Consider the following 12,500-nt stretch of genomic DNA (forward strand, 5'->3'; position numbering starts at 1 on the left):
GCGACCATGAAACTATATTTTTTATAGTTCTCAAGATATACATAGATGCAATGGAACAGATGATTACCAAAAACAATGTCTTGGACCATCGACTCTTCAAATAATGAATTATTATTTATCCAGGATTTAGGGATGGAGGTATCATGTACGTTTTTGCATGAGTATTTTCTACTCATTTTCTGTTATTTTTTCCCAATAAATGAACTTATACTAAAATACATTTTGTCTTTGTTGTTTGAAATAATTATAGTTTTGAATGTTATTATCTGTGTGAGTGCTGGGAGATAATGTGCATTATGCAATTTATTGCATGCAGTGTGGCCATGTAATTATCAGCCTGAATACGGCTATCTCATTTCTTCGCTCCCGGCCAGTTATGCGTTTTTTGAACAAACTTTTGTGAAGAAAGAGTATTTGATTATTAACAGGAGCAAATTAAGAGATAGACCTTGTCTGAAGTTTGCTTTCATGACATCAGTTTGTAATAGCTCACAATTAACCTTTTTCTGTCTGTTTTCAAGCTTTCCATCTTGAACTTCTGATATGTTTGGAATAGGGTCACGTGTGTCGAAATGACCATCACAAATTGAAAATTTCCAAAACATCGCTTGTTTTGCCTTCCAACATTAGTATTTGGATGCTCTATAGTGAGAATACCAATAAATAGTTGTCATTGTTGACTCGGTCAGCACTAGCACAACCACAGTGTTGATTTTTACATGTTTCGTTAGTGAGTCCTGACCCGAGTTAGCAAGGTTCCTGTATTCATCCATTTTTGTTGATAACCTACATACTGTACGGTACATGAGTTTCGTCCGATGTCCTTCTACAATTTAGGGATGTATATTTAATTTAAAGGCTCTCTTAAACCAGTCGCTAACGGCAAAAGTATTAAATTTGACAAGGATTGGAGCCATTTATTTCTATTATAAAAATCCTACAATGCACAGTAAATGTATATACACGTACACAATATCTCTTGTCAAAACGATAAACAATAAAGCATAACACCTAAAATAATATTAAAGTTTTTCACAAAGGAAAATTTCAGACTCTATCAATTGTTCAAATGTCATTTGAAAGACATGCATGTAGCAGACAGTCATTTTGCCGCCATAATTTCGTTCAACACTGTAAGAACTGAAGCCAAAAAGGTAAGTAACAGCAGCCATAGGATAGTTGAGTTTTACACTTAGCCACGTTCTCTGCAAAACTACAGGAAAACTCCATGCATTTGATGTTTCTGCTCAAATTCAAACCGATACGTACGTGCTGGAGTTCATGCTAACAGGTTAACAATTCGCTGTAAAGAATAGCAGCAGTTATATGAATGATTCCAAACGGCCCGCGGCGGTTTCATTGAATACGTTGTCATTGTTTGACAATGCATTGACAATGTTTTGAAATGATTTTGAAATGGATTTGCAACGCATTTCGGTTCCGTTTCAAAACGCAATGGAAATGCTCCTCAAGGCATTTTCAATGCATTGAAAATGCATTACAACGAAAAAACGCTTCAACGCTATTATCTTTAAACCTGCTTTTCCCAAATAGGGTCACATATGATGAGATGACAAGGAAAGTCCTTATTTTTTCGATGCTCCTCTTTTGTCCGACTGGCATGATGATTATTTAACAGAACACTGATCCATTGACACAGGGAGCATTTCACGAAATAAATTGGCACAAAAGCAACCTTTTTTGATCAGGGTGAGAGACCAAGGACCTCAGTTCCAAACGCAAGCGTGGCGCCTCTTTGTATGACCAAGAAAATCCATTTGTTTTTCCATTGCAAAAATCCCAGATGGGGCAGAGGACAGTAACCCCCGCAACTTCCACATCCAACAGTTGATATGGATCACCTTGCTGGCTGATCAGGCATCGAAATTCTGAAGCGCTTTATTTCCGTCCATTTTGAGGGTAGAAATCTATCATTTCTTGTCACTTGGCTAATTATGATGATTTCCTGTGCATTTCTATTAAGTTCGAGAGGAATAGGAAAATGAAAGCCATCGTCAAAGAAAACTGTCTGATCATCGACTGGTTCGAGTTTATGTGAACCGGCATAAACATGTGCATGACACTGATGTTACAACATTCTCAAAAACTTTGCCAGTGGATAGAAAAGACGGAAGTAGAATATGGTTACATTCTTGTCTGTTTTCGTTGGAAATATCGCAATATTTCTGTCCCAAAAAATTCAAACTTTCATCAGATAGGTATCTCTCACCACATAATTGTGATAGTTCCTGGGACGTGATTTTATAACTGTGGTAGGATGACAGGTAAGTACCCTCGAAGTTCCACCTGTCTAATAAAGCTTGCGTGATGTCCTTCCTCTCTAAATGCTGACAAATGGAACGTACTTTGAAGCAATGCCTTCTCGAATTCTACCTCTGTGTGTAGACGTTTGAAACGATGGAATCTTTGCAATACCATTATACCACGTTGGTTTAAGATACCATACCATGGGATCTTGACTAACTTTTCAGCGGCCTCATTTGTGCATTTGACAAGTTCTTTCTCTATATCCAAAAGAACAGATTGTGGCGGTAGTTTTGCTTACTCTTAGAGGGTCTGTAAGTACACACTTATTGCTGCTCTGTGAAAACGTCGTCCTCGTTTCAGCAATCAATCACCTTGGCAAACAAACATTGTCATTGTGTTGAAGTACTTCCCCCATAACTCCCATTTCTAACACCCACTCTTGAGGAATTCTTCTTGGTTGCTTGAACAGACCTTTCCTCACCAAGAATTAGTAAGAAACTCTAATTGTCTTTCATCCGTGTAGGTTGCCATATTTGAAGTCTTCAAAAAAGAGTTCGATTTTGGAGGCGAAGGAGGTAAAACAACGGTTTCGCTGTCGTTGCCATCATGCATTGGGGCTAAAGAGGAATGGAAAGCCTTTCCCTTGTCCTTTGTTCTAATAAAGTTTTTCTTCTGTGATAGTCCCTCTTCCTGTCTTTGGGTGATTGTCTTGTTGTCTTGTTGTCATCAGCGTTTTTCTTGCTGTTGCAACATGAGCCTCTCTTCTTTTGGCATGGCAGTTTATCGTCTTCAGCGACTTTACACGGCATCTTCGTGGACTTTAGATCCATGGTCTCGTGCTGTTTGTTGAGAGATTCTGATCTGCTAACCATTGGTTGAAAAGGCCTAGATTTTGAACTTTTAGGTGCGATATCATGCATTTCTGTGGTGTCAGTGTCACGGTCTTGCATCGCAGATAAGCAAGAATAGCCAGGTTTTCCCTTGTGAACATTTACCGGTTTGGTCTCTTGCATTTCGTCCTTGCAAAAAGAAGGTGCTCTTAGAGTCATCTCTTTTCCCTTCTTTGCACTCTTCTTTGATTCCTCCATACAAGTTCTTCTCCTTTTGTTTGAAATATCACGATGAGTATCGGGATCAATCTTGTGCTTTCTCTTTCTTCCAAATAAAGTTGTTGATTCAAATTTGATTGCTCTGTTGAAATACGACACTGGAAGCCACATGTCCTCATCAGACTGGTACCCCTTGAAGCGACCTTTGTACTTGTACGTCAAAGAGTCCTTGCACAAACATCTTAGCAAGACCTCTTCAATCTCGTAAAAGTCCTCAGGCAAAGGATCTCCTTATTGCTCATCCATGTTTGTCTCAGATGAAGCTGTTTCTGTTTCGTCTAATTTGACAAATCCCATTTCATTTAGTATATTCTTGGATGCCTCATGCAGCTTATAGCACCCTGCACTGTTTTCGCCAACAGGAATAAGTTCAACAGCACCGAATATGGAAGATGATGCTCTCCATTGTGTTAGACCCAAGGAAGACTGTGAATGGCACAGATCACCAGATGCAGATTGTTGATAAACAGAAAAACGCACTCTGATGGACAAGTCACCATTCAACTGGAAGCTTGATACATCTGCGCCTTATTTGGATTGCCCCTTTTTGGGCAACATTTGGAAATTTGATGATATCATGTTTTGGGTCGAGAGGTGCCTTACCCAGAAGGTACTTTGCAGCCCAGTGGCGTTTCTGGCGACATCGTGCAATGTACTCCCTCGGAAGAAGAAGAGGCTTTAACGCTTTTTTTATGTGTATAAATGTAGTTGTTCCACCAACGAATTTGGAAATTTTCATTTCTGAGCATTTCCTCCTCTATCAGAACCTTCTCTTTCCTCTTCGAAATTATCTACTTTGTATTCTTCTTCTTCTTCTTTGCCTTCTTTTTCCCTTTTCTCGTTAACAACTTTGTTCTCAGTATTCACATGTTCAAAGTCCTCTTCGAGGTTACAGGAACAGTATTTGACAGATGAGTAGGTCTTGTCCAACATGTTGAAGACATCTGGCAAGTCTCCATCTATGAACTGCAGACCAACAGGATGATCAAAGCGGTATGGAACTTAGCAGTAGTTGCTATCTTTTAGCAGCTGTACAGCCTCAAGTGGCATGTACTTTTCAAACAACAACTGGCCATTTCTAATACCCCAAAGATGAGCTTGCCTTTGTTCTCCAAGAAAAGCTTTATACTCGGGTGGGTAATTGTATGATTCTCCTTCACTTAGAGTAGACTTAAAAAATGCAAAGGCTCTTTGCTTCCTGTTGGATGACTGTTTTACTTTCGCTCCAGCTTCTGCAAGGTGCTCTTTGGCGTTGATGTTGAAGTGAACCCTTGAGCTCTTATCCAACACATCAGCAAAGGTCGGCTGAGCATCCAAAGACTGGATTTCAGTGGTCTTCCCTTGAATCTCGCTGATGATTCTCTCAGTTGACTTTGTACAGAGAACCTGCAGAGGGACCAAGGTGTTTAAAATGCAAGAACATTGCAAGCTGGTAAAGTGAAGCAACAGCAAATAGAATCGCTGCTGTCATGTAGCATCCATTTGTCAGGAATTTACCCTGTTTTGATGGGTCGTTTGGATTTAGCACCTGGTTTGGAATTCAAAGGCATCTTTTGTAGCTCAAAAGTCTTCTCCACAGTCGGAGAATAATGATGGCACTCGAGACTGACTCTTGAACTTCTTCTGGTGTTCCAAAGGCTACCCTCAAAATTCCCTCAGTGGCTTGCAACAACTGCTGCATGTATAACGGCTTTCACCTTGAGACAACGCTTCACCAGTACAAGGTGGTTCAATACTTTTAATGCTGCCATCAATTTGCACACTTCGGCCATAGGGATCTATGGTGCACTTCGCTGGCACATAAATAGACCGGAAGCTGTTGTTGGCCTTTTCAAGTACATCTTTCACATTCACAGGATGCACATCCCTCCAGGTTTTATAATAATGACACTTTTCGTGTCCTTCCATGGTACGAAAGCATGATATGTCACCCCCATTGACTTAGCGCTGGAAAATGGATTTTGCAGTCAGATGTCTGATTTGGCGTTCATCGGCAAAGTGTTTAACGACCTCCCTATCCCATAGATGATGGCACGCAACTTTTCCTTTCTTAGATTGTTGAAAATGATCCGGAGGTATCTGCTTGTTTAAAGGACAGAAGAACTTGCAGATGGACTGTTGAGCACCTGATTTTCTCTTACCATCCAGAGATTATTCTTGGGAATACTCGCTTAATGCATGTGTGGTGTCATCTGTTGCAGTGAAAAATTGTATTGCGTGTCTGTGGCTCTCAGAGCTGGCATGTTCTCTGACTTGCATTAGACCTGTAAACTTCAATGTGGCGGTACCTGGCATAATGGCATCCAATGAAGCTTGGGTTCTACACCTTAGGCGTGGATGGGCCCTACCATCTTCAACGGCCAACTTAGGGCTACAAACCCCGCATAAAAAAGTACTTTTATGGAGCTGACTAAACTGTGGGAATCTGTCTCCTTCAACAGTGACAGTCACATCCCTCCCTGGAGGGAACGATGCAGCCACAAGGGCTCTAAGCTGGCAGTCGTAGAAGGTGGCTTTGCTCTTACTACGCTTCTGGATGGTCATTCGTTCCATATCCATTGAATTGCTGTTTTCGAAAATCGCTTCCAGGTACTCCTTAAAACTCTTCGCCATTCCTGGTAAATTACTCGCCAACAAGCAATTGACTTTTTTGTGAAAATGTTGAAATAATGCCTCTTTTTCCACATCATCACTTTGAGAATCGTCTCCAAAGGGGGGTGAATCTGATATTTGGATTGCATCACCTTTATTTGAGGGATTCAACATCAAACTACTGTCAGCGTCTTCATTGCTTGTGATAAACTCCACAATACTTACGCTTTCAAATTCCCCTTCGCTTTTAATACTTTCATTATCATTATGTGAAAAATGTAGCATTTCGTATTCATGGAAATGCGACTGCTCTGTGACTAGATCATCCTCAACGTCACTATCTTCGCCGGTTAATAAATTTTGATCATTGTACACGAATTCAAGAATAAGTTATTTCTCAGGGGAAAAGTGATCATTTTCGTACCTTGGCATACATTTCCTTTGCCGTCACAGTACTGGGAACCTGCAACACTCTCGCCACCAGTCTTTACTTTAAGTTCGGCAATAGTACCCAATTGCTCTGCTTTAAAACAGTCTTCGGACTTGTTTCTCACCTCAGTCATATTGGAGGTTGGTGGTTCGGTTGTTGTTGCTCAACAAACCCATTTTTATAAATCCTTGAAAACTTTGCCACAGACATTCTTCATCAACGACATCAGTTGAAGAGCCTGGGGCTAAATTGCAATTGGCCCAATTTACAACTATTTCGCTATTCACTTGGGCTAGACACTTCAAAAGGAACCCATGGTATCCTACTTTTTAATTTTTTTTTTCTAACGACAGTCACATTGTCAATTTTTTTAAGCCGGTTCCAAAGTGAGAGAAAAATATATCCTTCTGGTCGTTTGGAGTCATGGGAAAACTGTTAAGGAATGCTTGCCAGATTTCATCTTTTTTGATGTAATGCTTATTACTCCCGTTGTCTTGTAAGTAAAGGAGACATGTTCTCTTTTACCCACTTTTCAACAATCATCTCTGTCAATACCATCTGATTAACAATGAAAAACTTCATGTAACTTAAATAAAGTAATACTAATTATACGCAGGTTAAAACTAATACCGGTATATATAGATTTAGCCAAACCTAAAAGTGGAGCTCCCTGAATATTTATTCTTACTGCCTGTAGGGTTTGTGAAAATAAAAGATTTCGAATTGTCCGCGTTTTGATGTTTCCGGTTGCTGCTTTAATAATTATATCATTTTCTTTCCTTTCTTCTATAGAAAAATTCATTGCCTAACTAGTGAATTCCACAGTAAATTTTACGCTAAATACCGATATCGCATGAATCAGGAAGCGATGAGTGCGACATCAGTTTTTCCAGTGAAATTTACTTTGTAACTCACCAGTTTGGCAATAATTTTTTCTTGAACTGAATCAGTTTTAAAAGAAAACAAGCACACCCGAAAAAAAAAAAAAATTCCACTTCAGAGCCATAAAAGCAACTTTGTCATTTCAAGGTCAAAGAAGAGTTTTACTGATGTACTTTATTCCACTATATCTCTGAAAACAAGATCATTCACATTTTTATGTATTCCATTAAGAGTCTGTCCAAGAGAGGACCAGGCAGGCGTGACACATGCCATCTCACCGATTTCTCTCAAACTTTCACAGTTGATTAAGGTCATTAAGTTATTTAAGAGCCCAAAGTAGTTTGGGCCCCCGGTCAATCCTTGGGGTGTTTTGGGCTTTCACATCAAATCCCAGGGATAAACCCCCGAAATTAGCTCTAAAATTGTACTTCCAACAAAGATTCCTCACACTAACAGAATGCAGTGGATTTTCATCTTTTTTTCATCCAAAAATACTTTGACCCTTAAGCAATAAAAGGTCCAGTGTTGGAGTGGTTTGAAATTATTCTCGCCAATGTGGAACATTTCAAAATTAACCACGTCACGCAACAATTTTAAGAAACCGCAAATTAGGCTTTTTAAATTGCAAATATCTCCAATGGGCAACATTGCATGTCGACAAACATGTAGTCACAGTAAAAGCCCATCATAGTGCTATGTTTCTGACGAAAAAAATTTTTGGCCTCTGTGAAATATTTTTTATCGCATTCCTCTGAAGTACGTGACAGTCCAAGTCAATTGCACACTCTGTACCCATAAGCTGCTGTTTGAGCAGCTTATTCGAATCGTTTAATGGCACCAGTGACGCCTATTTGTTTGTTTTTCAGTTCTAAAAACCTTAAGAGATGTTTCTCAGCATAGTTAAGGAGTTAAATTAATTATATAAATTTTAAGATATTGACATTATTTACTAACAGTTGTTAGTAAATCTAATAAAACCGATACGTTTTATGCCGGAAGTAGACTGTTGAAAGCAAAGTGTATCAGGTGTATTTTGTCACATTTTGTTACTTTCCACACTTATTAAATTCATTTTTCAAACTTGGAATGCACTCGAGGTAATCTCCTTACAAGACAAACAGCAGCCTTCGTGTAAATGTAGATGTGTGGCGTGACACTTGTTTTTGGTACATGTGCCAGTATATCTACTTGAATTCAGAAATAAAATTCACTGACTTAGTTTATCTTTGACAGGCAATCCACATTCTACAGCGAATTAAGTTCTTTTCGGTTACGTTTGTAAGGTATTTTTCTGAGATACGGATCTTTCAATTACCCTGGTGTAAACACACCAATGAGAGAAAAGAAAGATAAAGAAGAACACGTAGTTTCTTTTCTTGCAAGTGAAGTGCGTAACACTTTGTCGATTTTTAGGAGCAGCAACTGAAAGCTATGGCTGCCCAATTGTCATGTTCGTTCGCTTCACATTCCAACAGTACTTGCAATAGTTCGGCACGATTTCCAGGGAGGAATGAATTTTTTCCTATGTCTTCTTGTACTAAGGATATCAAATCTCACCTGCGACAGCTGAAAGTTGCCCAAACATCTGTTATTTCGGAAAAAGACCTTATTTTAGCTAGAGTAGGATTGTTTGATCTGGAGGGAAACGATATGACAGTGTGTCCAAAGCATCGGGCTGCGCTAGGAACGTGGTGGAGACCAATTCACAAATGTTACCATCCTCTGCATGGCAATAAGCGACGAAAATCGGAAAGAAGAGCAAGCCTGCAGATGTGTAAAGAAATTATGACGAAATGGAAAGTTCTTGTTCCCGTCGGTGCAGGTATGTTTTTTTTTCTATTTTTGGTGAAGCCAAAATAGACACCCGCGGTATTCCTTGTTTAGCCAAAAATGATACCAGATTCAGTCCTGCAAATAACAGTCTGTTGGACAATTGTTTGGTAAAATTTACGCATTTTGGGATGGTGTCGTGAAAGATCGTGAAGCCCCAGTTGTCTTAATAGGACATTTGCATGATGACACCATTTGACGACAAGTACCAGAATCCTTCAGGTTTCGCTTGTCTCATGTTAATTAAAGCTATTGTTATTTTTACCCCACTGGTAATACAAAATTTAAATATGAAAAGAAAAACAAACTAAATAGTTGTAGGTGTAGTCAAATGACGCCATCGTGAAAATTGCCTATTACGTTCGTCTGAAAAACTTCTAAAATCCGAGGTCTTATGTTATCACTCTTTATTTTTTATCTGCAAGGGTTGTGGATTTAATTTTTAGTCGTAATTTGACCCGACTAAAATATTACGCAAACTGGACACACGGCCCAAATCCTCACGTTTCTTTTATCTGAATGCAATCGTTTTCAAATGGTTTTCTAGTCCGTATGATCAAAAATCAGTTTTATAGCTCTTTGCAGGTTTTTTTTTAGCGTCTGTGGCTCAATATAATTAGAATTAGTTTCCGTGCCACAGTCTTGTTTTTCTGAAAAGTATGAATATACAAATTAGGCACCCTTTGTAGTCACCACCACATCAAATAGGCTAATTCCGATGTATTAAAATTGTAACTTGGCTCCAGGGCTTTGGGAAATATAACAAAAGAAATTAATTATTCATTCCTCATCCTTGATGGGATTTCTTTTCTTTTATTCCCCAAAGCCTCGGAGCCAATTTCATTTAATTACGCAAATTTTGTATTCAATTGACTCCCAAAATTTTCAGGGGCAACTTGCCTTCAGAAAAAATCGAAGAATTCATTTCAGTCAATTTTAAGTCTCTGAATGTTACTGTGAGTTTTTATACCGACATGCATGTTACTAGAACGGGGAACGGGGAACCGGGAAGGGGTCTGGGATTGAAGCCAACATGGTGCTGCTCATCTCAAAGTTCCCACATTACCAGAACTTCAGCCTTCAGCTGAGCCTATGACAGTCAGGGAGCCTGAAACTAGTCTTTCATCACTCCAAGAGCAGCCTAGTGAGGTAAGGTTTGTACTTTCCATTTTTGATTGGTTTTCTTAAAGACGTGGGAAAACAAACTCACCTGCGTTATACTATTTCTTTTGTAATGTACATTTTTTCTTAATTCTATAGGCAATACCAACTTCACAACTCCCAGCAGGGGCAGACGATTTAAGTTCCGAGGCACTTTGGTACGCCTCACAAGAGGTAGGTCCTGTGGTAATATCAACTCAACAACTTCCAATGGGGGCAGATGATGCAAGTTCAGAGGCTTTTTCGTCCGCTTCACAAGAATCAGTTCCTGAAGTCGAAACATCACTAGAATGGCAGCCTACTCTTCAAGTACAGCATAGGCTTCACTATCTCGATGTTAGGATACAAAGAACGCAGATATTGCTTCAAAAATGTTATACATATATGCTTCATTACGTAGTTACTAGTCAGGTGTCCCCTACTCAGGGATCTCCTTGTGCGAGATATTTTCAAACACATAAATAAAGTTCATCATCCCATTTGTGTGATGCACCTTCTTTTTACCAAAAGGTATGCGCAGCTTCTAAAAAGAAATCGCTCAGAGGGCTGGACAGCATCCAAACAGATGGTGTGTGTGCCTTTGCCACATTGGTCGAAACAGCAGAAAGGTTATGCTCACTTGGTAAGCACAATCGCTAAGGCAGGGGTCGCACTAGCAGGATCGATGTCTACATTGGACATAAATTCTGTCATTGCATGCTCGCGACTTGTGCGACTCTTAAGTCGCGATCAGACATAACTATGTCTGATCGGTTGCAACCCTCTGGGGGCAAAATGCCCCGACAAACTTGTGTGACAATTTATGACACGACAAAAACAAAAATTGTCCACAATGCGACTCATGTCTAAAGTTATTAAATCAGTGCAAAAGAAAGAGCGAATGACTAGACTGTAAAATTGTGAGTGAATTTCCTGATAATAAAATGCTAGAAAAACACTTTATTCCCAGGTTATGCGATTGCATGAAAGTTTTTATATCGTTGTACTGCATCTCAAAAAATAAATGTGTCAACTGTTATTGTGTTGTTTTTAGGTCTACAAGAGGAAGGAGTGAAAGATATCAAACGTCGCTTGAAAAGTGCAAGGCAATATTTAAAGACCGATTACAAAATCCACTTGTCAAGGGAGAGCCCTTGTCCTGACCACTGCTAGCAATTCGCCCTGAGTAGTGCCGAACCAGAGTTCCAAGGAAGCTGTGCGCATCAGCACACTGTTGGCTGCGATCGATGGGATGATCTCAAGAATGCAATTGCAGACCTTCAGTTGGCATTTGACTCACAAGAAGTCAAATTCAGGTGACTATGTGTCTATCATCTTCTTAGACTTTTATGAAATGTTTGAGAATTAAACCCTCTGTAAGGGTTTTCTTTACCTGCTTGTCTCTAGGATTACCCTTCTTTTCAATTGAAACCCCGGAAAGAACTTACGAAACAATATGCAAGTTTGAAAATCTCAAAAGAAAGCATATCTAATAATGCTATACGTCTTTTGGCAGTAAAGACCTTCTGGAAGAGTTACAGTACCATGTGGATAACGCAATTCCTGATATTGATGGGTGGAAAGCGCATATCCTCAGAGCGGCTCATCAGGACACTGCAAAAAAAGCTGTTGTCGAAAACCTGGCCGATAACCAAGTCCTTGTCATTATGGACTGGGCTATGAAATTTCTCCCACTCAGTTACCGGGAAACACAACGGGATTTGTTTGGGAAAAAGGGAATGCCGTGGCATGTTTCTGTCGCTGTCAAAAAGGAGGATGACAGTGAAATTGAGGTACAGTCTTACATCTGGGTGTGATGTATCTAAGGACGACGTCTAGAAAAAATAAAAACTACAACTGATTAATGATAAGTGTTTGTCACGCCAGCGTAACAGGACGAGTAATAAACCAATTTGGTAGTCATCAGAGTAACTTAGAGGAACGGAATAATTAAAAGCGATACCGCAACAGACACATGTGAATGTTACATCGGCACGGAAGTCATTAGCCAGAAAAAGTTAATTTACACAATTTACACAATTACTGGAAGATGAGATAAGATGGGATGAGATAACAGAACCTTATGAAAATGGCGAAGTCGCTAGCATACCGCTTTGCTCACTAATTGCGGACACCTTACTACAATTACTTATCTAATAATTAATAAAATATGAAATATGATATACATATGTAACGGTACTAATATAATACAATCCCGTTCTTTCTCTAGACGAGAAGCTACATCCACC

General features: G+C 39.4%; 2 pseudogenes; one reads left to right on the forward strand and one right to left on the reverse strand.

Moving 5' to 3' along the window:
* LOC138053795 (uncharacterized) overlaps nucleotides 1-12,500 on the reverse strand; it is a 463,628-nt pseudogene that overhangs the window by 44,196 nt on the left and 406,932 nt on the right.
* The window catches only part of LOC138050993 (uncharacterized), a 1,347-nt pseudogene continuing 1,275 nt past the window's right edge, over nucleotides 12,429-12,500 (forward strand).

Source organism: Montipora capricornis, chromosome 6, assembly GCF_036669925.1.
Source record: "Montipora capricornis isolate CH-2021 chromosome 6, ASM3666992v2, whole genome shotgun sequence".
NCBI lineage: Eukaryota > Metazoa > Cnidaria > Anthozoa > Scleractinia > Acroporidae > Montipora > Montipora capricornis.